This window comes from Aythya fuligula, chromosome 3 (assembly GCF_009819795.1).
Source record: "Aythya fuligula isolate bAytFul2 chromosome 3, bAytFul2.pri, whole genome shotgun sequence".
In the NCBI taxonomy this organism is placed as follows: domain Eukaryota; kingdom Metazoa; phylum Chordata; class Aves; order Anseriformes; family Anatidae; genus Aythya; species Aythya fuligula.
In genome coordinates, this window is record NC_045561.1 from 39,266,478 (window position 1) to 39,289,459 (window position 22,982).

General features: G+C 36.8%; 1 long non-coding RNA gene across 1 annotated transcript; it reads right to left on the reverse strand.

The window, feature by feature from the left end:
* Positions 1 to 79: 79 nt before the first annotated feature.
* On the reverse strand, positions 80 to 20,425 carry LOC116487297. Its single transcript, XR_004253063.1, has 4 exons — positions 20,281 to 20,425; positions 17,049 to 17,174; positions 9,493 to 9,651; positions 80 to 203 (listed from the first exon to the last, which is right to left on the reverse strand). It is a non-coding gene; the product is annotated as an uncharacterized LOC116487297 (long non-coding RNA).
* Positions 20,426 to 22,982: the final 2,557 nt, after the last annotated feature.

A 22,982-nucleotide genomic window follows, 5' to 3' on the forward strand; every position in this document is an offset into this window, starting at 1 on the left:
ACAAATGTTAGTAGAGGAAGGAAAAAAAAGGCCCAGAGTTAAATGCACTTAAGTCAAGAAACACTAAGCAATCTCCATACAAAAATGCTGACTGTCTCATACTACATGATTAGAGAATAACAAACCTAGTTCCTGTACTTCAGAGTGGGACAAGAATAATCCGAGCAACTGCAGAACCCATCCTGGCTGTTATTCCATAACATCTGAGAAAAAAAAAAAAGAAAAAGAAGTAAGGTTAAGATAAAGACTACTGAAAGGAAAAGGAAAACAGAATAAAACACACTTGAGGTGTGCCAAACATAGATGACACACTAACTCTTGTCACATACTTTGATAAAAATATGTCTTGGTCTACCTGAAGGTTCCAAAGGAAGAAATTAATTTATTATGAGAAGGGTGAATATAGCAGCATTTCAACAGTTATAAAAAACTCAATGATGATTCATCATATCAAAGACACAACTAAAAGATTGGAAGGTTATTAGATGATCACCTAAAAGGCTATTAGATTGGAACAAGATGTATTTAATACTTGTATTAATGACCTCAGTAACAAGCAACTGAAGTGATCTAATGAAGTTTAATGATCACACAGATTTGGGGAACCCTGCCCATGGTGAGGAAGGTAAGAGTATTACACAGGAACCATTTTAACAGAATTCAGCCATGTAGGTTGCAATGTTATATCAACAAGGGAAAAACAGAGTTTCTCTTATAACCTGAGACCGTGATTTACGCAACAAAGGAGGAAAATGAGCAGTTTTTTATTTGATCATAGACAGCACTTAAAAAGGCAAATGTAACCTCAGGAGGCTTCAGGCAAGGTAGAAAAGGGAATTATTAAAACTATTGCGCCATGCCCTGGTACTAATTCACCTAAGGCTGTGCATATAAATTGTCATCACTGACATTTAATAAAGGTAAACTCAGACTGGAAAATGTACAAAGAAGTACTATTCAGATGATAAGAGCAATGGATAGTTTGTCTAATGAGAGACAAGTAGGGAAACTTGGCTTATTAGCTCAGCAAAATGTAGGCCAAGAGGGACTTCAATGTGCTCTATTTTATCTGTGCTAGGCAGCACAGAGAGCAAAGAGCTTGGCACAGCCATCGGTGTGACTGGAAACTAGGAGAAAATTCCCAACTGCTGTGGCAGTGTGCTTCCAGCACAGCTTTCTAGTAGGACTGTCCAGGCAAGAAGCTTTTTAAGGTTTAAGATGAAGAGTATTAGATTTATAAACAGGATTAGAGTGATGCTGTTGTCTGCTGCAGTGAAGGAGTGGGGTCAATGAGCCATAGTTATTGTTTTTGTCAGAGTTCTCTGATAATCAGATTCTCTAACCACACTCAGGGCTGTGGTCTAAGATCAGCAGCTACACTACCAAGTGTCACAGTCACTACCCAAAATGCCAGAACAGATGCAGCAGAAGTCCAGAAACAGAGATCTCAGATATAACCCATAATACACATTGGTTCAGAATATCTCCTGCCAGACCCCCAGCTGATATACACTGAATGCAAATAGCTCTTAGACTTGGGCTACACTGTAAAGATTTGTGCAAAACTGTTTCCTTCACTTATTCTGATTTACTTTCCCTTCCTTGCTTTCCTCCTCCATTGTTTTAGCCAGATCTCTTAATCTCATATTTTAATCACATTACGCGTAACACCAGTGCTTCTTTTGATTTCGTGATGGAGGTCATCATTTTCCTCCGACATGTGAGATTAGAAGTCATAAAGGGAAAAAGCAGAAAGTTTAGTATTGAAACCAATGTGCAGAACAAACAATTAAGCAATGTAATTTAGCAACTCATAAGGCTGACTCAAACTGTATCTTTGAACATTATTGGGGAGGAGGGGGTGAGAGCGCTGTAAGATATTCTGATAGTAGGAATAACTATTTACACCAATATGTGAAAAATGTTGCAATTATATTGTTGCAAAAGTATTCATCTTACTAAATGGTTGTTTCATGGCCTCACTGGAAGAAATCGAATTCCAGCTCCAGTTTTCCCTACCAGTCTTACAAACTTACTGAAGACAATAACAGATACAAAATGCAGTGGAATGACCCTCATTGCGAACAAAGCACCATAAATAAATCTGTTCTGTTACAATTTTTTCCAGGACCCAAAAAAAGCCCTGCTCAAAAAAGTTGCTGCATTGTGCTGCCTATGCTTTTCAGAAAAGTGCCTAGTGGAAATGAATGAGAGAAAAGAAAGCTCAGGGTTGGTTTGGTTCAGAGTATGAAACAGGGGTCCTGCTAAACTTGATGGACAAATCTTGATCCAGTTATTCACTTTGACCATTGGTTACATATGAAGCCACAGAATTAGTATGATGCAAAGTTAAACGGGCTTAGTTTAAATTATGTTTTCAAAACTGTCACAGCCTTTGAAATGTCACTGTTTTATTCAGAGAGAGGATTAAGGAAAAGTTACTATTCTTTATACTGTTTTAAATACACTGGAAAGCTGCTTCAGAGCATCAAAACCCCTGCCTCAAGCACCCTGCTCTGTTTTATATATTCCTCTGAGCTGTCCTGAGCTCCTTCGTAAATACAGAGATTTTGTATAGTAAAGAATGAGCAACAAAATAAGACACTTGTTACCTAAGATATTGTTTGTTATATGTGTGACATTATTACTTTTACAATTTACATAGCCTTTGTGGAAAAGTGGGATTCATTTCCTTTCCTAAGAAGGACAAGTAAAGACAGAGAGAACAATCAATATAAATACGAGATTATTTGGCGGATATTTTTAAGTAAGCTTTCTGATAATTATCATATAAGCCCAGGTTAAACTGAGGTTTCCTACAGTACATCTGGATGATCTGAATTCACTAGTTAACAAATGACATAAACACTGTATTTGGCTCATGATAGTCTGCTAACTTGCTGTTTACATCTTTGAAAGAAATAGGAACACAAAATGAAGTTTAGTTACAAGCAGTGAACAAATAAAGTTGCATTTCAGGATTTATACTTCTAGAAAATGTTTATATTTTAAAATCATCTAGACAGTGAAGAAAATTGTACATTTTTTTCAGTCAACTACCAAAGAAGAAGCCAGGTGGAAATAGTACCATCTACACATAATTATCAATCTAAAAAGCCAAAACACTTTAAGAGGTATGTGATATAGTGCATATTCATTCACATATTCTGAATGTAAAAATTCACACACAACTGAGCTTTCTATCTTTCTTTTTGTTTCCCCCCCTTTTTTTTTGCAAATTGGACCCATTTCAGTCAGTGTAAAGCACAAAATATAAAAAAAACTGAAGTGAGGCTCACACTTTCAGAATATTTTCTCCTGAAGTTTTCTCAGCTGATACTGTATACTAGATTCAGAAATACAAGTAGGAAAACTTGGAAAAAAGTGAAACAGAAACTGTCTGCAGTGTTGTTTGTGATTTTCTTTGTAGTTGGTTTATAATAACTCCTTGAACATTTTTAGCAATGTTCAGGAAAGGCTTTAGTTGAGACTTAAACCTTTCCTAGTTTTAAGATGGATAAAAAGGGGATCTTCATTCCAATCTGTCCAAACTGGTAATTAGCTTAAATAGGATTCTACATCTGGAATATGTAATTTATTTCCCTTATTTTTTTAAAAAAACTAAAGATATCGTGCCAATACTGCCATAAGTAACTGGTTAAAAAGTTTGAGATGCAAAAAAAAAAATATATATATTTTTTATATTTTCCTGGCAGAACCAGAGAGAAAGAATAATTTGTAGTTGAATATTGGAACACCATATTTCGTGCTTTTTTAAAAAGGTATAAAACTTGTTTCACCACAAAAGGCTTCATTCCTCTGCAAATGATAACATATCAGTTATTTCTACTTCACTAGAAATTCTTGTCAAAAGTGAAGAGCCATAGACACAGATATATATATGTGCGCACACACACTCCATATTTAATTATATATAAATATATTAAAAATGTGTTGTCTTAAGAAGGGAAAATACCCTTCTTAAGAAAAAACACTGCTATTTCTGTGGGTCTTATTATAGTTTTCTTTAGGCATCCCATTAAAAAAGACAATTCTAATGTCATGACCAGCCAAGAATTTCATAAGCCTCCACTATACAATAACCAGTCTGTACTTCAAACAAAAACAGCATTAGAACTAGAGTCCTTATTTGTGAAAGGGAAAAAGGAAACAAGAACCTTTCCCACATTGTTGGGAATGTGATACAGGAGACAATAATCTTGTCTCCCTCTAATACAAGATACTCATACTCAATCCTTTTTTTGTCAATTAGTTGATTGCCAATATTTAGAAAACAGAGGAAAATTTTAACGGTGTTCTTTTGTTGGAAACAGTTAAACACTTGACAGCCTTTTAAAGTTTTAATTTTGATTTAATGCTGTCTTGTATCTGACTTATGACAGAATGTCAAAGAAATGCGCTTGAGGAACCCATTCTGACAATATCAAGACGTTGCATCTAACTTTACAATACACTAATGGTTTGCAGACAACTTCTCCTCCTTTGTTTATTATGCAAGGAAGTGGCTGTCTTCTCATGGGACACTAGCCCATCTGTTAGACAGCTAGACAAGATCAGCAACAGAGCTGTTCTGTTAGATTAAAAATGGCAAGATCTTATTTTCTAGTATTGTTTCCTATATCTTGCAACAATTATTGGCAACATTTCATCAAATTGGGTCAAAATCATGCCATAAAGTTAAAAAAGTATAGGGCATCACTATGAAATATAAAAACACAAGACAACTGATTTGGCAAACTAGTTAAACTACTGCAGAACTGTGCACTTAACAACACTGCATATAAATGTATCTTAACTATACAACAATAGTCTAACTGAAGGAAATAATTCATTTTCCAGTTAAGAGATATTTATAAAGCACAGCTGGAGAAGGATTTTAACAGAGGGTTACCCATAGCTAAAAGTCTTGAAAGAGAAGAGTCTTTTGGCAGCATCTGAAGTTTGAAAATCTCAAATCTCTTAACATGAGAACAGAGCTGCAATCACTCTGTGAAACATCATTGTCTGAAAAGAAATTATTTTCTTCATTTTCAGGAAGGAGAATGTAATAAGGAAAGTAAAGATGACTGGACTCCATAAATCTTATTTTTCTTTTGTGAGAGTGAGAAAGTTATTCAATATCTTTGTAATTTGTAAAAAGTTATTCAATCTCTCTAGTCATTTGTAAAATGGGAGCACTGGTACTATTTTTCAGAGAAGTTTGGGGGACTGTATTAAAAATCTCAAGGTGGCAAGATACCAGTAATGGATTGCACAAATATTTGACAAGGATTTATTGCAAATGTCATTAAGATGATACCTATTAACAGCAGAGTAAGAAATAAAAAGATGATGTGAGATCAACTCTGTGAAGACCTAATTTAAGAAACATCTAAACACAGGCTTGTCAATTCCTATCCAGAATCATGTTTTATCTTGTGCTCAAAAGCTTTTCTTAATAGCGATGTTTTTCTGAATAAGCCTCACACTCACTAAAAGAGCCTTGAAAGTTTTAGAAAGAACAGCTTGAAATTCATCTAACATAACATAACTCTCCACTTAATCTCTTCAGAGATGCATGAATGTGGGCAGCATGCTGTTGCTGAAAACTTTAACTCTTCCAGTTTTGAGCACTGTGAGTACTCAAAGGCTTATGGGAAATCAGGGTAAGATGAATACTTTCTATTTCCCAACAGAGCTAGTCCAGGAAAGACTGAGAGCTGATCTAATCCTCCTGAAACACTTAGTCCAGCTGATGGTAACTGCTCAAAAGCATTAACTGGAAGAATTCCAGTGTGCATTATCTGAGCTTGATGCAATCTTTTATAACATTTACTTACAGTATATGAATATTTCAGACAGAGAAGCTAAAGAAACTATTTTATGAATAAAGACCAAAGATAAACATGCTTTCTTAAGGGCTTTGAAAACAAAACTGGAGAAAACTGCAAGAATTTAAATCCAGTATCCAACGGGAGGTGGTCTGGGTGCTCTTATCAATACTGGGGACATAATCATCATATATATATGTTGTCGACGGAAGGAAGACAGGGACACTCAATATGAGTGATCAGCAAGCTTCATTTTATTGCCCGAATAGCCTAACTTTTATAGTGAACTTAACAGGGACAGATAGTGTCCCACTCAAGATTATTGGTCAAAAGCACTCAGACAAACAACTACAAGAAAACAACCCCACCTGCAAGAAAACAACCCCCTTGTGATTAGCAGTCACATAGACCTTGTCCTTGAGGCCAGCTACTGGTAACAATATTTTCCTGAATTCCTCAATTGGGCGATGTGGGAACACTGTCATGGGAACTTCTCATAGTTGCCCTGGTAGCTTAGTTTGCTCAGCTACAGCAAGCCATGGGATTTTTGCTGTTTCAAAAAATCCCTCAACATATATAAGCAGTGATATGATGGTCTACATGTTGCAGAATTTCAGCTGATAAATTAAAATCAAGCCATACTGTAGTCAGGACCCAACAGGTACCAAGGGAGGTTGACAAAAATGACTTGTTTTGTTTTGTTTTGTTTGTTTCCAGCTACAGTGGAACTCCCTGACTAATCTGTCATTTGGGCAGTTCCCAAAGCACAGACCACAACCTCCCTTGAGTGTAATGAAGAGGAAGACAAACAAACAGAAGGTGCATGACAAAAGTACTGCTCCAAGAAAACGGCAGACAAGCCAAAGCTTAACTAAGAAAGAGCATGGTGCTTCCCTAGACTAGGTAAACAAGCTGGTGCTTGCCATGAAAGTGTCTCAAAGAAAAATCATTATCCAGAAATATTTGACAATTCAGAGATGTTGTGTAGTCACTGTACCAAGCAGTAAGGGACATCAGAAACCTGGAACTTAAGCAACAGATGTGGAAGGAGGAGACCAAAAAAACAGGAACTAAAAGTACCCATCTTAGTAAGAGATATCCACCTGGATCATTAAGATTTCCCCAGAACAAACAGTAAGGCCATCCAAGTACTCTCCTGAAAGTACTCTCATCCAGGTGGATCTCCTGGTGTTATGACAGTGTGAATATATATTTATATACATACACACCCACCTATTGCATAGACTTCAGGACATTCAGAATAGTTGTCAGACTTCAGATCTGAGAAGCTCTGAGAGCACAGGGGCTGAAGCTCAGATCAGAGCACAGGGGCTCAGAGCACAGGGGCTGCTCATGGCAAAGATGCAATTTGTGGAGAAAATAAATCCATCTGATAATTGGCAGAGGGTCTGTCAGCTGACCACATATCTCACAGATATATAAAGATCCCTGAAAATCGAATCAATGCTTTTATTATTTTCTTTTAATATGAATAATGTAAGCAGACTTGAGTAGCCTTAAAGTATAGGATTAACCATCTTTGCCCTTTTGTTGTTAGCAAGGGTTTGAAATTGTTCCTGAAAGCACCTAACAGAACTAGCACAGACAGTAGTTGTTTTAGGATATAAGTACTTTTGGAATCAAGGCTTTGACATCTCTTTCATCAAAAACCTATTCTAAGGAATGCTGCTCTTATCTAGCAGATGTTCCACTAAAGAATTTGCTTTGCCCTTTGCAAAATATGGCTCAGAGCCCATATCCACTCCACTGTGGAGATAAGAGTGTTGTTTTTAAGGTAATGAGGGAAGTCTCTTTCCCCATATAAAAGCTCTTTAGGAATCTTTGACTATGAAGAAATAAGCATTTCCCGATGGGGATTTGGAATGTCATTTGTAAACAGTTCACATTTGTATGCAGTTTTTACTACATGAATTACTGTTTCCTTAACTGAAAGAGCAGAGTTGGGCTTATAAAAGTATAATTAAAAAAATAGCTGGGTAAAAAGTTTGCAAGAAATAGCTTGTTTAATGGATTTAATCCCTTTCTCTACTCAGAAATTATCTACAGTCAGTCTTTTGTTATGAATTCCTTCAGTACTCCTCTTTGTTAGTCAGAAGTTTTGTGCAAACAAATTTCTCCCCACTCATTGCACTCCAAATGCTGACTGTAAGTGTTCTCTTTAGTATTTTAATATGTTCACCGCTTGATAGGTTCAAGCTGTGCAATTGGGTGTCTAAGTCACATGGTGTTGTTTATGTTCTCAGAATCCTTTTGCCCCTAATGATTTTCATATGGCCGAGACATAAATTTTGTTTTATGATTAAATGAAACTTGGCTCAGAGGAGCCAAAATTAATTTTTCAGGAGCATTTTGTACAAACAAAACTCCACTGACATAAACACATTAAAAAGGGGCTATGAGCACAGCCAGAGTAAAAAATCTATGTAGAAGATGCCAAAGTGCTAGAATGTTTTGTCCTAACAGACCCAATAGCCATTTTTTTTTCCTTCATCAGTCCCTAATACTATAGACATTATAAACTTCCTCAATTAAATATGAGTCTGTTCGTAATATTATCATCATTTAAACTTTCATGTATAGCAATTTTACTGAAAACTTGAAGAATATAATTTCACACCACTGTTTGTGCATAAATATTTCCAGGGCCAGCTGTCAGTCTGCCAACTGTATACAATAAATAATTTGTTATTTCCACTCTCCTAGGAAAGCAGTTTTCTTTAAAACAAACCTTCACAATATGTGTTGTTTGCTACCATTTCAAGGCCTGCTACACCAATGGAAAAGAATGTGCTAAATGTAGCATTATCATGCAGGTCAGGCAGGGCAGCCCCGTACACATTTTCCCACAATCTCTGCTCATTAACATCTAGTTCCCCCATTGTGCAGATTTTTGGCTGTGTTCCATCAGACCAGAGAAGAAAAATGTTTACAATATGCAAACTTGGAGGGACAAAAAAAAAAAAAAAAAAGCTTTGAAATGTCGGTCCTTTGGGATGAAAAGTTTCAAAGGGGAAGGTAAGTCAAAGGTTACTAATGGGATGTCTGCAACACCTGCTTTTAGTGGAGGTTTCATAAACAAGCTTTACTTCTCAAGAACAGCTTGGCCTAGACAAAATACCAGCTAAAATATCTGTGGCTAGCTTGAGCAGCCTGGTACCCATGAACAGAAAAGGTCAGGTTTGTTATATCCTAACATGGCCTCTCACCCTACTTTTATTGATAAAATGAGATTGCCTCAGCGGCCAGCATTGCTTTTCACATCGTAAGGCTGAAGGCACCGGCGGCATCTGCAGGGGAGGAGGAGGAAGGTGATGTTTAGTGTCACTGTTGCAAAAAGCCCTGCTGTCTGAGGAAGAGCCGAACTGTCGCACATGGGAACGAGTTTTTCAAACTTCAGAAGTTTCCCAGCTCTGCTAAATAGCCCTCATGAGGCACTTTCAGTTATCATGAGCAAGTTTCACAACAATCATAAGAAACTTCCAGTACTATCTTTCCTCTGAAAGAATTAATGCATATTTCTAAGATTTTAACATGCTGAAGCAGGCAAGAGAAGTGAAATCCTGCTAATATTTATTACAAAACTTTAACCCGTACAAATGCCTTTTATCCACAGAACATATGTGAAACTGAAAAGCAATACCTTCATCTCACAGGCAGTGACCGAGGTACAAGGCTGAGTAAAATACTTGTCCTCTGGCAGAGAGGTCCTCAAGCAGAAACAGCATCCAAGTCCCCAGAGACAAATTCTGGCCTCCCCTTGACACCACCCTTCTCGTCCAGGGAAAACAGGCAGCAGGTTCTACAAAAGCACAAAAATATTGGGTTTTAATACAGAAGCAAGCAGAAAGCAGCATGATAGACAAGGCCACAAATTGGTGTTTGGGTCTGATTGTATGCAAAACCTGTAACACAAAAAACTTCCTCATTTCTATATCATGGAACTAATTACATTTACACAAAATTGGTATTGAAACAACAAAAGAGAAAATTTTCCCCACAGGAAAGCATAGTCAAATGTCACCTGCTCTCCTGTTCCTACCATTCATGCTTTCTGATCCGTAGCAACTTAAGAGAACTGCTTCAGCAGGAACTGTGCAATTAACCATTACCAAATCAAGACCTCTTTAACAGTCCGTATTTAGCACTAATGCGGAAAAGAAAAAGCCCCAAGATGATGAATAAGACAGTGGGCATTACAGTAGCTATAAACATAGACAGAATTCCAGGAAACTTTAGGAAATTAGTTCTTAGGCTTTACTTAGAAAAAGTATTTGTTTGCCAAGTGTCTAAAAGGAGCTCAATTTGTGGAGCTTGGGTGTTTACCACAGTTGATAGAAAATTAGATTTGCTGAGATCTGATTCCTTCAGCTGAATTTCATAATCTCCATTTTTATTTCTCCAAAGAATTGTCAGCACCAAAAAACACCTCACATGCCACAGCTGCGCACCAAGCTGTTACTTGCTGGTGGAGGACAGTGGCAGTATGAAGTTGTCCAAAGTACCTAGTGTGTTTTTAAGCATGTACCTATACAGGAAGAAACCATTCCCTGTTCAAAACCCTTCTGTAAGCTATAACCATCCTAATAAGAAATAATATACACTACCTGGTTATAGCTTTATGGTGATGATGATTCAGTCACATCATTTCTGAAATGGGTCATATCTGGTCAGCCCAGAGTATAGAAGAATAGAATAGAAAGGTAGAATAGAACATAGGATCATCTTTGCCTACATTTTTCTATGTAGATACATCGACACATATATATATATATATTTCCTTTTGAGACAATTTTTAGTGCAATGTACTCTTGTAAATAAAATACTTAATTTGATTTCAATTCACACACAGAGGTCCTAAATCTCAATAAATTTCATTTTTCCAGTTACATAGCCTTTCTATAGGAGGGTATAGTTTGGTCTACCTTCAGCAAGTGGCAGGTTGAAGAAAACCTTTAGACAAACAGCCATGAAAAAAATTAATAGATTTTAAAAAGTCAGACAATGGATGATTTTAGTGTAGTCTAGAGATGGCAGAAACCATTTCTTTCACGTAAATAGTTATCTCTGGAGAGTGATGTAAACAGAAAGAGTGCACTTTGTATGCTTCAAAAATGCAAGCTAGGCTTATTTATTAATACATTGAAAGCTGAGAAATGTCTTCAATAAAGTATTTGCATTTTTCATGTTTGCAAATATGCAAATCTAGGAGTTCATTTGGAGAGATACAACAACATTTAGATAAGTTTGCAAGGATGATCCTGCTTCTTATTTCACAGAGGTTTCCCCTCCCTTAAGTTCACTAAGCTTTCATCAAGTGCAGTGGGGATGGTTCCTTTTTACACTCAGTTGAGATCAGAGCAGGGCCTTTTGTAAAGGGTATGTCAAGAGATGTGCTTGAGTCAAATGTAAGCCTTTAAAGTAAGGGTTTTTCTTTTGGTTTACATGAAGAACCTATGTAGAAGAACCTTCCTATTTTATATTCCTTCCCTTCTCATACCACCCATGACTCTTTATATTTTTTTTGGATATTTTCTTCTTGCTAATCCCATCATAGACTACTACATTTTTTTTATTTTTTTTTTCTTCACTCTTTAAGCAGCATATTGATGTATTCAAACGTCCTACTTTTTGACTAGAAAAGCATTCACAATTTCTAGTGGGGCTTTCAGTTGGGCAGATGTCTGTGTGCAGGCTGAAAGTTAACATTAAGTTCTGAAAAGCAATAAGAGGAAGCTCTGAAGAAGCAGCATTGGCAGCTGTCAGTGTCTGTTCAGCAGGACTCTCAGAGTGAGAAACTGCTGTTTTGCCCCAGGCTGGTCCAAGGAAGTCATGTATCATTGTATGGGTGCTGTATCAGTAGATGACAGCATCCCCAAACAACACTATTCTGGTTACCATGTAATAAACAGACCAAATATAAATAATATTTGAACTCCAGTTTAACTGCACAGAACCAGAAGCATAAACAACCAGAGGATCAGTGTGAAGCTTTGATATCCTTTACATCTGCTTAAAACCTTCAGGGTACATAGGCTTTATGCTGTTGTGCATCACAGAAAGGCTGACACATTAGCTGTTTTGAGTAGGGCCGCTCAGAAACAAAAAATACTGCTTGAACAACCAAGAGCATTGTTCATTTTCTTATCAGATTCAGCATTTGGGCAATATTCATCTGTATCAATTATTTCAGTGACCAGTTTCTCTTTTCAGGATTGGATTTATGTATCAAATTCCTTTTTAAGGGTAGGGCTCTGGAAATGGGCTTAGCAGAGAAACATGAATATGTGGTGGTGGAAGCCCACCTCCCTTAGGGCAAAAATCTCAGCTAAAGCACCTTGGCAGCATATTAATAGCTATAAAAGACTCTTTCTTTGCTGACCACAAATATGCTGTGGTCAACAAGAGGTCTACTCACTGTTTTGTTAAAAACAGTGATGATTTATTTTGCTTCAGCCATGTGTGAAACTAGTCACCACATTATGAATAATAATATCCTCTTAGTCTCAATGGAGCTCTTTTTATACAGAAAGATCCACAAGGCATTTAACTAAATACTCAGTAAAGCAATGTACTTGCTGACCACTAAAATATAGCCATATCTGGGATGGAACACTGCTGCTATTTAACAATGCATGGCAGCAGAGCAGACAAAGAGGAGGAAAAAAAAATCTGTTACAAACCAAAGAAAGAGCTGAAGTAAAATAGAACTACCTTAATTAGGCATGAGCATAGAGAAGAGCTAAAATTGTAAGTTTGAAGAGTGCCCTGGAATCTTTCTGCCTGCAAGAAACCAGGAGTTAACGCAGCATTTCTTGAGAGGACCAACTCCAACTGCACAGTGCCCTCTACCGTGGAATGAAATCTGTAGAAGTTCTGAGGGGAGAAAATTGTGTATTAAATCACTCGGCTGGCTTGCTTTCTGCAGCACTGTCCTGAGGTTATAAAATCTGAGGAGGACTGAATGCAGGTGGTAAAGCTTCAGTCTGGACATGCAGGACCAAGTTGGAGTCCTCGGCTGTGTTTAAGATAGTTGGCATCTGCTAAGCCAGCTCACTGCAACTATTTCCAAAATGGCAAATGAGATGAGTAGAATAAGATTTAGTATGCCTAAGTGCATTTTATACATGTACAGTTCTAGTAGTTTTGATAATTTAGTTTAGTTCCATATTTGAATCCACCTCAGTAACAGTTTGCTACACAGGCAAAATTACAGAGTTGTACTATTTGTTATACCTTTGAGTGACAAGCAATACCAAAATTGGCTAGATCTTGCTATGTGAAAAAAAAAAATGTCACTTTAGTAATAAAAAATCCCATCACCTAGCACATCGTGTCCCTGATGCTGCAACATATTCAAGCTAAAATTATAGAAGTCTGCTTGTATTTCTGACATTGAAAATGGTTTTCCAACAGAGTACCATGCTATGACATATTATTTTGCTCTCTGAATGCATACTAAAAGCATTCTACAGAGCAAAAACATAGCAAGGATTTTCCAGCAGGGTACATGAAGGGACCTGGTAAGGTTTAAGTATGTGAAGCATCTCAGGTGACCAAAAGAAAGAAAAGTTAGGTCAATTGCAATGGGCAAATCCTGTGACAAATCACACCTCTGTTCAGGAGGCTCACTTGAGCCCTACAGTGGTTCCCTTTTCCCCCTCTCCTGCAGTAAATGCTGTCAGTAGGGCTTACTCACCCTTCTGCTCTCCCCCCCCCCCCCCCCCCCCCACCCTCAGGAGCCAGGCAACTCTAAGAAATCTGCAGCTGGTGCAATGTTTTCCCTACCACCTTCTCTAATCTGCAGGAAGCAAAGGTTCTTCAGGGAGTTTGCTTCATAAACTTTGTTTATTTAGGGAGTTTTTTCATAAACAAACTGCTTTTAGCTCCAGCATAAGGCACATTTCTTTCACCCTTCTATTCTCCAACATAAATATAAAGCAGGTATGGGAACATACATTTATTCTGAAACAGATTACCAGGTGCTCATGGATAGGACCAAGTTGCAGGGGACAACAGCAGTGCTTCATGTGCTACAGAAGACACTCAAGGCAGGACAGCAGAGAGTACAGACTAAAATAAAATAATTTTCTGGATAATTTTCAGATCATATGGAAGAGAGGAAACATCCAGAAGTGCTCTTTATTTCAAAAACTTCTGCCTACCAGCTGGGGTACAAATTGCTTGCACATAGCTCTGCATGGCCCTTTGGTGGTTTTAAATAATGCCAGGATGAACAAGCTACTTGTCGGTCTCACTCTGCCAGAAGACTCTGGATCCACACTTTAAGTGGCACTAGCTAAAGACAGGTGTAGTTTAGTCCTAAAATAAAGTTCTGTGCATTTCCTTGGGTGTATGCCTTAGGTTTTTAAGAAAATATCATTACTTGTCAATTGCATATCTACCAGAACTCATGTTAAAGAAGGAAAGAAGGTAAAAAACAACAACAACCTAGAAAGAAGTATGGAATAATTTGGCAACGTGACTTTTTTCTTAGTTATCGAGTTTTCCTATCACAGTCTGAAGAGATTTATACATCCTATGAACTTAAAGAAGTGCTCAAAGCTGGTGGCAGTGATTTGGCTGGACATGGGCTGTACATCAACAGAGATGGTAACTAGCTTCACTTCTGAAAGTCACCTTTTGCATTCCCTCTTTATATGCACAAATCTCTGGTCTGCATGCAAAATGCTTAATATCACTGCCCCTTCCTACCATATTATTTTTTTTTTAAATCAATCTTTGGAAAGTCTTTGTGTCCTGGGAAATACAGAGTTGGGGTGATGCAGGGAAATGGAAATGTGTGTATTTTCTGTATATAAATAATCCAAATAGGTCAGATTTCAGCCTAATTTACCTTAAAAGGAACAACGTTCTTTAATTCCTTCTTTTTAAAAAAATCAGCCCTCCTTTAAAATGCTCATCCAATATCAGTTTTGAAAGTCTAGATCATACATGAGTTTTTATGTGTAAAGTTACTAAAGAAACATGAAACTCTTTCACTATTATACTTGAAAAAAAATCACAGTTATATTCTTATATTTCTCTCTCCTGGCTAACTATTTGATTTAATTTTCTACTAGTAAGGAAAAAGAGAAGGCTGAAAAGAAATGTTGATGATTTACAGTTTAGAAAGGCTTTCAAATACACCAAACATTTGCTTCACTCAATGTTCTTTCACTGCTGTTAGCATAGTCCAATAAGCACAATAGCAGTGAAGCTTTTAGATAAGTTAAAAGCCTTTTTTTTTTTAAAAAAAAAAAAAGAAGAAAGAAAGAATAGAAAAAGAACTTGTTTACACTTTAGCAGCTGCTTAAAGATAACAAATTTAGCTTAAAAAGACATAAATTAACATCAACACAAGATGTTTCTCAGGCTTGAAAATTAAAAAAAAAAAAAAAAAAAAAAGCTTTTTTAGGCTTAGACATTGATATTACATGAAAAAGAAAAATAATGTTTTCCTCTTGTATTTCTGGAGATGGACACTGTTTGCTGAAGAATGTAAAATTCAATCCTCCAGGGAATCCCAGAGGCGTTTTGGCAGACACTCTGAAACTCAAGTTGACTCTTTTCTGTAACAACTAACATTAGGAAGAAAAAAGTGGAAGAAGAGGAGTAGGAGACATAATTACTTTCAATGTTTACATGGTTCTGGCTCCTTGAATCTGAAGAAGTATCAGACTGTAAGGACTGGACTTTATACAATTGACAGGTGGACTACAACTACCTTTAATTATTCTAAGTGGGCATTTTATTATTTATCTTGATTCTTTCTAAAATAACAATGGGAAAGAATAGTCAAGTATATAAGCAAAGGATAATATGCATTCTCTTATATTTGTACTTGTTCAAGCTCTGTGCCATCTAACAATGTCAGCTTTGTGCCTAGAATGACCAGTTAACTAGCCTAACATCAGGGTGGGCATGTATTTTACTGCCAACATCCCTCCAAACATCATTTAACAAATGTTCTCCATTCAAGCTGAACAGATGGAAGAAAAATTACTCTGAGGAACTGTAGTTCTATAGGCATAAATTATATGGATGCTTAGCAATAGGAGTGTTCAAGGCTCAAGAGGATAGAGGTTGCTATAAAACTGATGTGCTTGCTTGGGCATGCAAGCCAAGGGTATTTGCACCCTGAGGAACTATAGAATAGCGATGTTACTTTCATATTTTTTTTAGGACATAAATAGTCTTGCTGGCATTTTTCAAAATACCTTCTAATGAAGTAAAGTGTCAAAGATTATTAACAAATTAAAAATGCTCTGATTGCACTACCCTCCCCATAGTTCTTTCTCTTCTGTATTTAAAGCTTTTATGATTCTATGATTCTGTATGGTTCAAAACCATCCTTTCAATTACACAAGACAAAAGGAATTATACAAAAAAAGGTAATGCATGCATGAGTGCTGCTGTAATGGTAACTGATAAAGGGATAACTGATTCAGATCCTACTTGTTGAATGGACTTAGGCATAAACTGGCCTACTATATTGACTTTAATCAAAAGATTAGTTCATCTAAGAACCTTTCCTGGTAAATAGATGGTCTTATCTTGTATTAATTATAATTGATTACACATATCAACGCAATGATCTTAGAAACAAGTATGCAAAAAAAAAAAAGTTCAGACAACTCTCTATAAGTGGTGGAATCATGGAATTTATGCCACAGAATCATGATTTTAGAACACTGATACCCAGCTTTATTTGAATTCTTTGGGCTGTGGTCAAATGATTCTTCTGACAATGGTAGCCTAAAGCAAAGTTTTTGGGATTACATTTGGCAATCTTAAAGCAACCCCTTCAAGGTTCTCATTCGTTAATACCACGTAACTAGGTTACTACCTAGATTATGCAGTGAGAATACCAAACAAGAAACAATTAAAGCAAAGAAAACACCAGGTTTCCAGACACAGAACTAATACTGCAAGTGCTGCTTGCTGAATTTAAAAATCTGAGCAAAGTTTGGACACAGAAGTAGGAGGTATATTTTTTAAGACAGTGATCCCTCCAGAATGACCAGTTTCTGAGACATTCTCCTAAAGAAAATAAATGTAGATTTTCCACTGTGCTTCAATAAGCACATAACATGGACAATATAGGGATGCAGTTTCTTATATCTTTATTAACACTGAAGAAAAACAAACAAACAAACAAACAAAAAGGAAACAAATACACTGTCTGAAAAGCCATACCTTTATCCCTTTTGGTCTGGTGTAGTGTGTGGTAGAGGTCCTAGCTGATGGGTTAGCAGCACCTTTTAGCAAGCACAATATGGCACCGTGAACAGGCAACTCTGATAGCAAGAGCATAGTAGTAATCTATAAGAAAGAAAAAAAGTTTTTAACAGATTCTGAGATTACACGTGTATCAGTTCTTCTAAGTACATCGTAAAGGTTACTACACCAGGGATCCATATATTTATTAGTTAATCTGTCCCAAAGCCATGGAAGGTAATTAATGAAAAAGATAGTCAGGCATGGCTTCAGGCAGCAATTTAATATTACTGAAAATCTCTGCATGAGCAAACCCATGAACCAAAGAGGAAATGCATACTGTACAAGGACACTAGTGTTCTGAAACGTGATCCCCCATGGAGTTTTCAGATGAAGCACTTTTCCAGTGATTAACTCAGTACATTTGAATTTCATTACTTAATGGTTTAGGTGACTAGTTGTTTGTAGCGCACAGAGAGGAAAATAAGTTTTCCATGAATAAAATCAGAGTAAAAGTCAGATAATGGCTAAGCCATCTCAGGTCACTCAGAGCCCCATTTCTCCCTGCTGACCTAGTAGAAAGTTCAGTGTGTGCTCTTACAGCTCTTTTGATAAATATGTTATATTTTCCTTACCTTCTGCTGACAATAGCTTCATGCTAGCTATATAGAACTCATCTCCCTTACTGGTACATACCTTCCTCCAGGACTCAATAAAGATCAGCAGAGGAAGGTGTGTGTGGCATACCAGAATTTTAACATATGCTGAAAATGCCCCAGTTGTACCAGTCTTTACAGTGGTATAACAGCCTCCTGCTCCAGGACCCTGCATGCTCGGTGCTTTTAGTCAAAAGAGCTCTTGTTGATTTTATAAAAGATGAGAGCCCTCAAAGCTGCCTCACAGGTGCTGCAAGGAATGTGCTTGGCTCATGCTTCTCCAAAACTCTGGGAGAGGCAGAACATTGTTTGTTTGTCTCCTAGTCTGTTGTTAAACAAGAATCAATTAAGACATCTGAGGTATTCATCAAATTACAAGATCTCTTCAGAGAAATCCATGCCAGATAGTGACCGCTGGATGCCTATTTTCTTTGCCAAGAAGTGACTGGTCCTGCTATACTTCTGGGAAAGCAAAATACCAAGGATTAGATACTAAAATTCAGCAAGGAAATTCAGGAAAAGGTTAGATAAAAATAAAACTAAATTTCAAAACTTTGTAATTGTCTCTTTATTGCACTGTCAGTCTTCTTTCTAAATCCACCAGGCACTGGATTTGGTCAGATATGCTACATCAGACTGTAGTTTTACTCTCTACCAGAATGTGGTTTTTTAAGCCTGTTTATATTCTTTTAGTTCAGCAGTATTTTCATGGGCTGCTTTTCCCTTTTACAGATCAAAGACAAAATTCAGACTGCACTGACAAACTCAATTCTGGATTACATATGGATATGAAATGGTGTTTCTGTACAATTAAACTGTTTCAGCTTTCAAGCAAAATCTTTTCCTGTTCCCTGTTGGGATGAAAAACAAGGCCTTTTGAAGTTTTATGTAAAAAAAAGAAGAAAATAATAAAAAAAAAATAAAATCAGGAGGGCCCCATGCACTGCCAGTTAAAAGCCTGGTGGTCAGAAATCTAATTTTTCTGATTTGGGCTAAAAGCTTGTGACTACGTTTCCCTTAGCCCAGGGAATATCTTTGAACACACGGTTACTGAAATGTTACTGAAATCCCCATCAGCCTCTCTATTTTTGGTACAAATTCTGTCCTGGAGCAGAAAAGTCTTGGTAGAAGCCTAAATAAAATCAGAAAATTTGTATAAGAATTGTAGTGAAGAAAAAAGAAATCATTCAGACTAGTCCAGCTTTTATCAGGCCTCTCACCAGAAGCAAATTATACACTAACCACAGATGGTGAGACATTTAAAAGCAAAGTAACACCAAAGAAACCCCACTAAAAACCAGAAAGGCCTCAGCTGAATGCATTTCTGGTACTTGTTCTGACATTCTTGTATGTAATATCTTTGGCTTCCTAGTTCAATACATTAACAGGTAGCAATTATCATATTTTCAAATGTTAACTATAAAGCTTTACAGATTTTGCTGGTCAATTTTCAAAGCATTACCAAAGGCTTGCAAAGTCTGGTGTTTAACATATTCTATATGCAAACAACAACAAAAACAAAAAATATGGCCTTCTGACCTTACTGCTGAGGAGGTAAGGGCTGAAGGAACACCTCTGCCCTATATCTAGGCAGCCCCTACCTGAAACTGCAGCTGTTTCTGCCCACAGTGCAGTAAAGCAGTACAACAGAGATCTCTTTGTAGGACACTGGTACCCAAGAAAATGAAGGTAAGGCACCTCTAGATAACTAGGCCCTCATAAGAGCCACATCTGTGTTTAATAAGGTGGCACACAGTGATGTGTTTATATTCGGTACTGCCAATGTTATTTCAGGTGACTCTAGAAACAGCTCTATACAAGGTTGCATGCAAGTGGTCCTGGTACCTGTGTGAAGCCAAGAGGAAGTATATGGAGAGGTACTCTGCAGAGCTATGTCAAAGCTCTGAGGTCAGGACAGACTTCTGAGTGGAGGTTGCTGCAAAATCAAGACTTCTGTGTCTTCAAGACTTTGCAAGTTGAATGTTACAGCACTGAATAAGCAAAAGTGGACTTACAGAAAAAACGTGACTGATTTTTTCTTGTTTCTAACCTGCAAGGCAATTTCTCCCTTTCTCTCCACCTTCCCCTTCCCTCTTTCTTTGCCTCTCTCTTTCTCTTTTATTTTTTTTTCTTCCCTTCCCTTTTCTCTTTCTGAGAACTAGATTTTCAAAGCTCTATGAAGACCAGTAGAGAGATGATTACTAAAAATGCATTTCCTTTCTCATTTTGTCAACAACTTTTTAGAAAACCTTGTTCCATCAACTGAGAATTTACATCAGCCACTAGGACTACTTTTAATTAACAAAAATACATTTAGTGCTTAAAAATCTTTATTTTTTTACACATTATTTTTGACTCTATATGCTTTTTTATTCAACATTTTAAATTCTTGTCTTCTCATTTACTGAATTGTTTGAAAACAAATATTTTCTTTCATTCGATGCCAAAAAAAAAAAAAGAAAAAAAGAAAAAAAAAAAAACACAAAACACACCTTTCAACTACTGCTAGAAAACCTGTGACAGCAGTACAGACCATATGTCTCAGACATCTTTACCTGAACATTTGATTCAGAAGATCCCTAGCAGTGGCACCTGAAGACTCCAGTGGACTCTTGGCCACCAAAATATCAAATCTCCTGTGGCCCATGATGGCTTTTCCTCTATGCAGTTCTTCACTGCAGTGAGAGTATGTGTTGCTTCCTGTTTTTGAAAGAAGTAAGAGAAGTATCACAGGTCAAGCTTGCCCCTCAATTAGTACTACCTCGTTGGTTATTACTCCTCCTTTCTCCTCAAGGCAAAACAAGGTCTGTAAGCATTTGCTGGTAGTTGTCCTTGGACTCCAGATGCAAGCTACATTGCCCTTTTGGAAATATATATTTGGAGATATATATATATTCAGAATTCTTACACTTGGATGTAATAGAGGTAGCTCACACAACTCTGTTTAAGGCCTTCAGCAGGCTCAGGAAGACACTTTGACAGTTACATTCCATTCATATTTTTAACCTTTATTTAATCATCATGTATGAAAACTGAATTATAAACATTTTCATATATGAAAATTAAATCACAGAAAATTATTGTCTTTTTGAATGAAAATCACCATATGGCACCATCTTATCTGCCTATGGCTTATTCCAGTCCTGTAACTACTGGACAATTTTTTTTTTTTTTAATGCACAAGTGATGGTGAGTTTCACACTGCAACATTCAAACCCTAAATAGAATGAGGTAATTATTTAAAAATTCCATTGCATTTTTAATAAAGGTATTGTTTTTGATTAAAATGTTAAATGTCAGAATGTAATTGTTGTGATGACTGTAACATCTCCATATTATAAATAAAATACATGTGTTTTAGAACAAAAACTAGAACATGCTCCACATACTTCTTCAGTTGTTGCTTAACATGTCTGGAATACATTAAAAAGTCATATTCAGTTATAATTCAAACAGTGCACATCATGAAATATACTCTCTTTGTTATAGAGAACTAATGTGTAGTTTGAGTCCCTTTCTCAAAGGGACACCACCACTGCGTGAGTGCCACTCAAGCTCGCACAGACACCAAATTGTGTATTTAACTCCTACACTGGTCAAGAATTCCTTCCCTAAATTCAACTTTATTGGCTGAGTTGTCTCTCCAAACATTATCCTTAAAGAGTAAGAGTCAATACCAGCACAGCTTGCTTACTCTTTCCTGTTATGACAGCTTTACTCTACCTGAAGTTAATGACGTAAAAGTGGAACGACAAAATTTCTGTAAATTAATGACAGTAAGAGTTCCCCTTGTTCACAGGCAGCTCATTCATAGCCTTCCAAGTCAATGACAAAGATTCCATTGACTTTAGCAGTGGCAGACCTTTACCAATATGAAGCACAGGTTTTGACCCCATCTTTAAAATGCATCTATATTCTTGCAGTTAAATATTTCTTCACAAAACTTTGGAAAATAGGCCGTATAAAAACACAGAAAATATCTGCATTTGTCTCTCTAGGACAACTACTTCTTTTAAATGCTAAGGCGTATGAGGGCTATAGGATTTTGCTTATTTGAATAGGAAAATGCTTGGCCTCAAATTCAAATCACAGACTACTTCTGAAAGGCAGTGATGTCACCCATGTGATCAATCACACCTTGTTTACTGTTAGTGCATTCTGGGAACACAGATCAGCACTACATTCCCCCAAGGGCTTTATTCAATTTCCTCTGAAAAACTATGGAAAGACGCTCAGAGACTTCAGTGGTGAGATAAATTTGAACATACAATTTCTGAGATGGAGCTGAGAAGCTCCATAGTGCTTCATATAGGGTTAGTTTAAGTGAATATTCTTGGAGAAAAAGACCTTGCTTCCACTGTATATCCACTCATGCTAAGTTCACCTTTAGCATTCAATCCTGGAAGTCTCTTTATACTCAACCAGTATAATTACCCTACTTGCCAATGAGATGCAGTAGAGAATTATTCTCTAATTTTTAATCAAGAAGAAAGAACTGCTACAGACTTTGGAAGTCTGTCATAAATATTTATTTGTTCCTTTCAACTGTTTTATTACTTCCTTGCTATTTAACTGCAAGTTTCCTTAACAAAGGGAGCAAGTAATAAAGCACTTCAGTAATAACTGCAAACTTTTAATGTTAAGTTAGCAGAAACAATCCAATTTTAATAACAGTCTCTCTTGGTAACCTTGTATTTTGACCCAAGGTGAAAGGTGAAGATTAAATCTCCTCCACCTTTCTGAATGCAGCTGCTGTGCATACAGACTTTAATTGATGTGAGACTTAGCTTTGTAACTCAAGACCATCTCCTGCCTGCAGCATTGAAAATGTGCGATTCAAGGCTCAGTTACTGCTGATAGCAGGTCCCACTCAGCTGATGGTCTGGACAGGAGAATAAAGTCTTTGTCATTATCCATTCTCCATCAGGGTGCCTTTTCTTCTTCATAACTCCAGTATTCAGTCAGGCCTGTAATGATGGCCTCTCAGTAAAAAACATTATAAAGTGCAATGTGACAACATTAAAATGTGACAACAACCCACAGGTGAAAAAAGCAGTAAGGCTGCAGCATGATCTACCTGGTACTCAATAGACAATGTGTGTGTGATTTTTTTTTGGTGGGGAAACTGTTTGTGCAGACATATATTTATGTGTGTATATATTTATATATACACACACACATATATGTACACACACATATATTTCAATTCTGTTTTGCACTTCAATGAATATAAGGTATTCTAAATCCAGAGCAATTT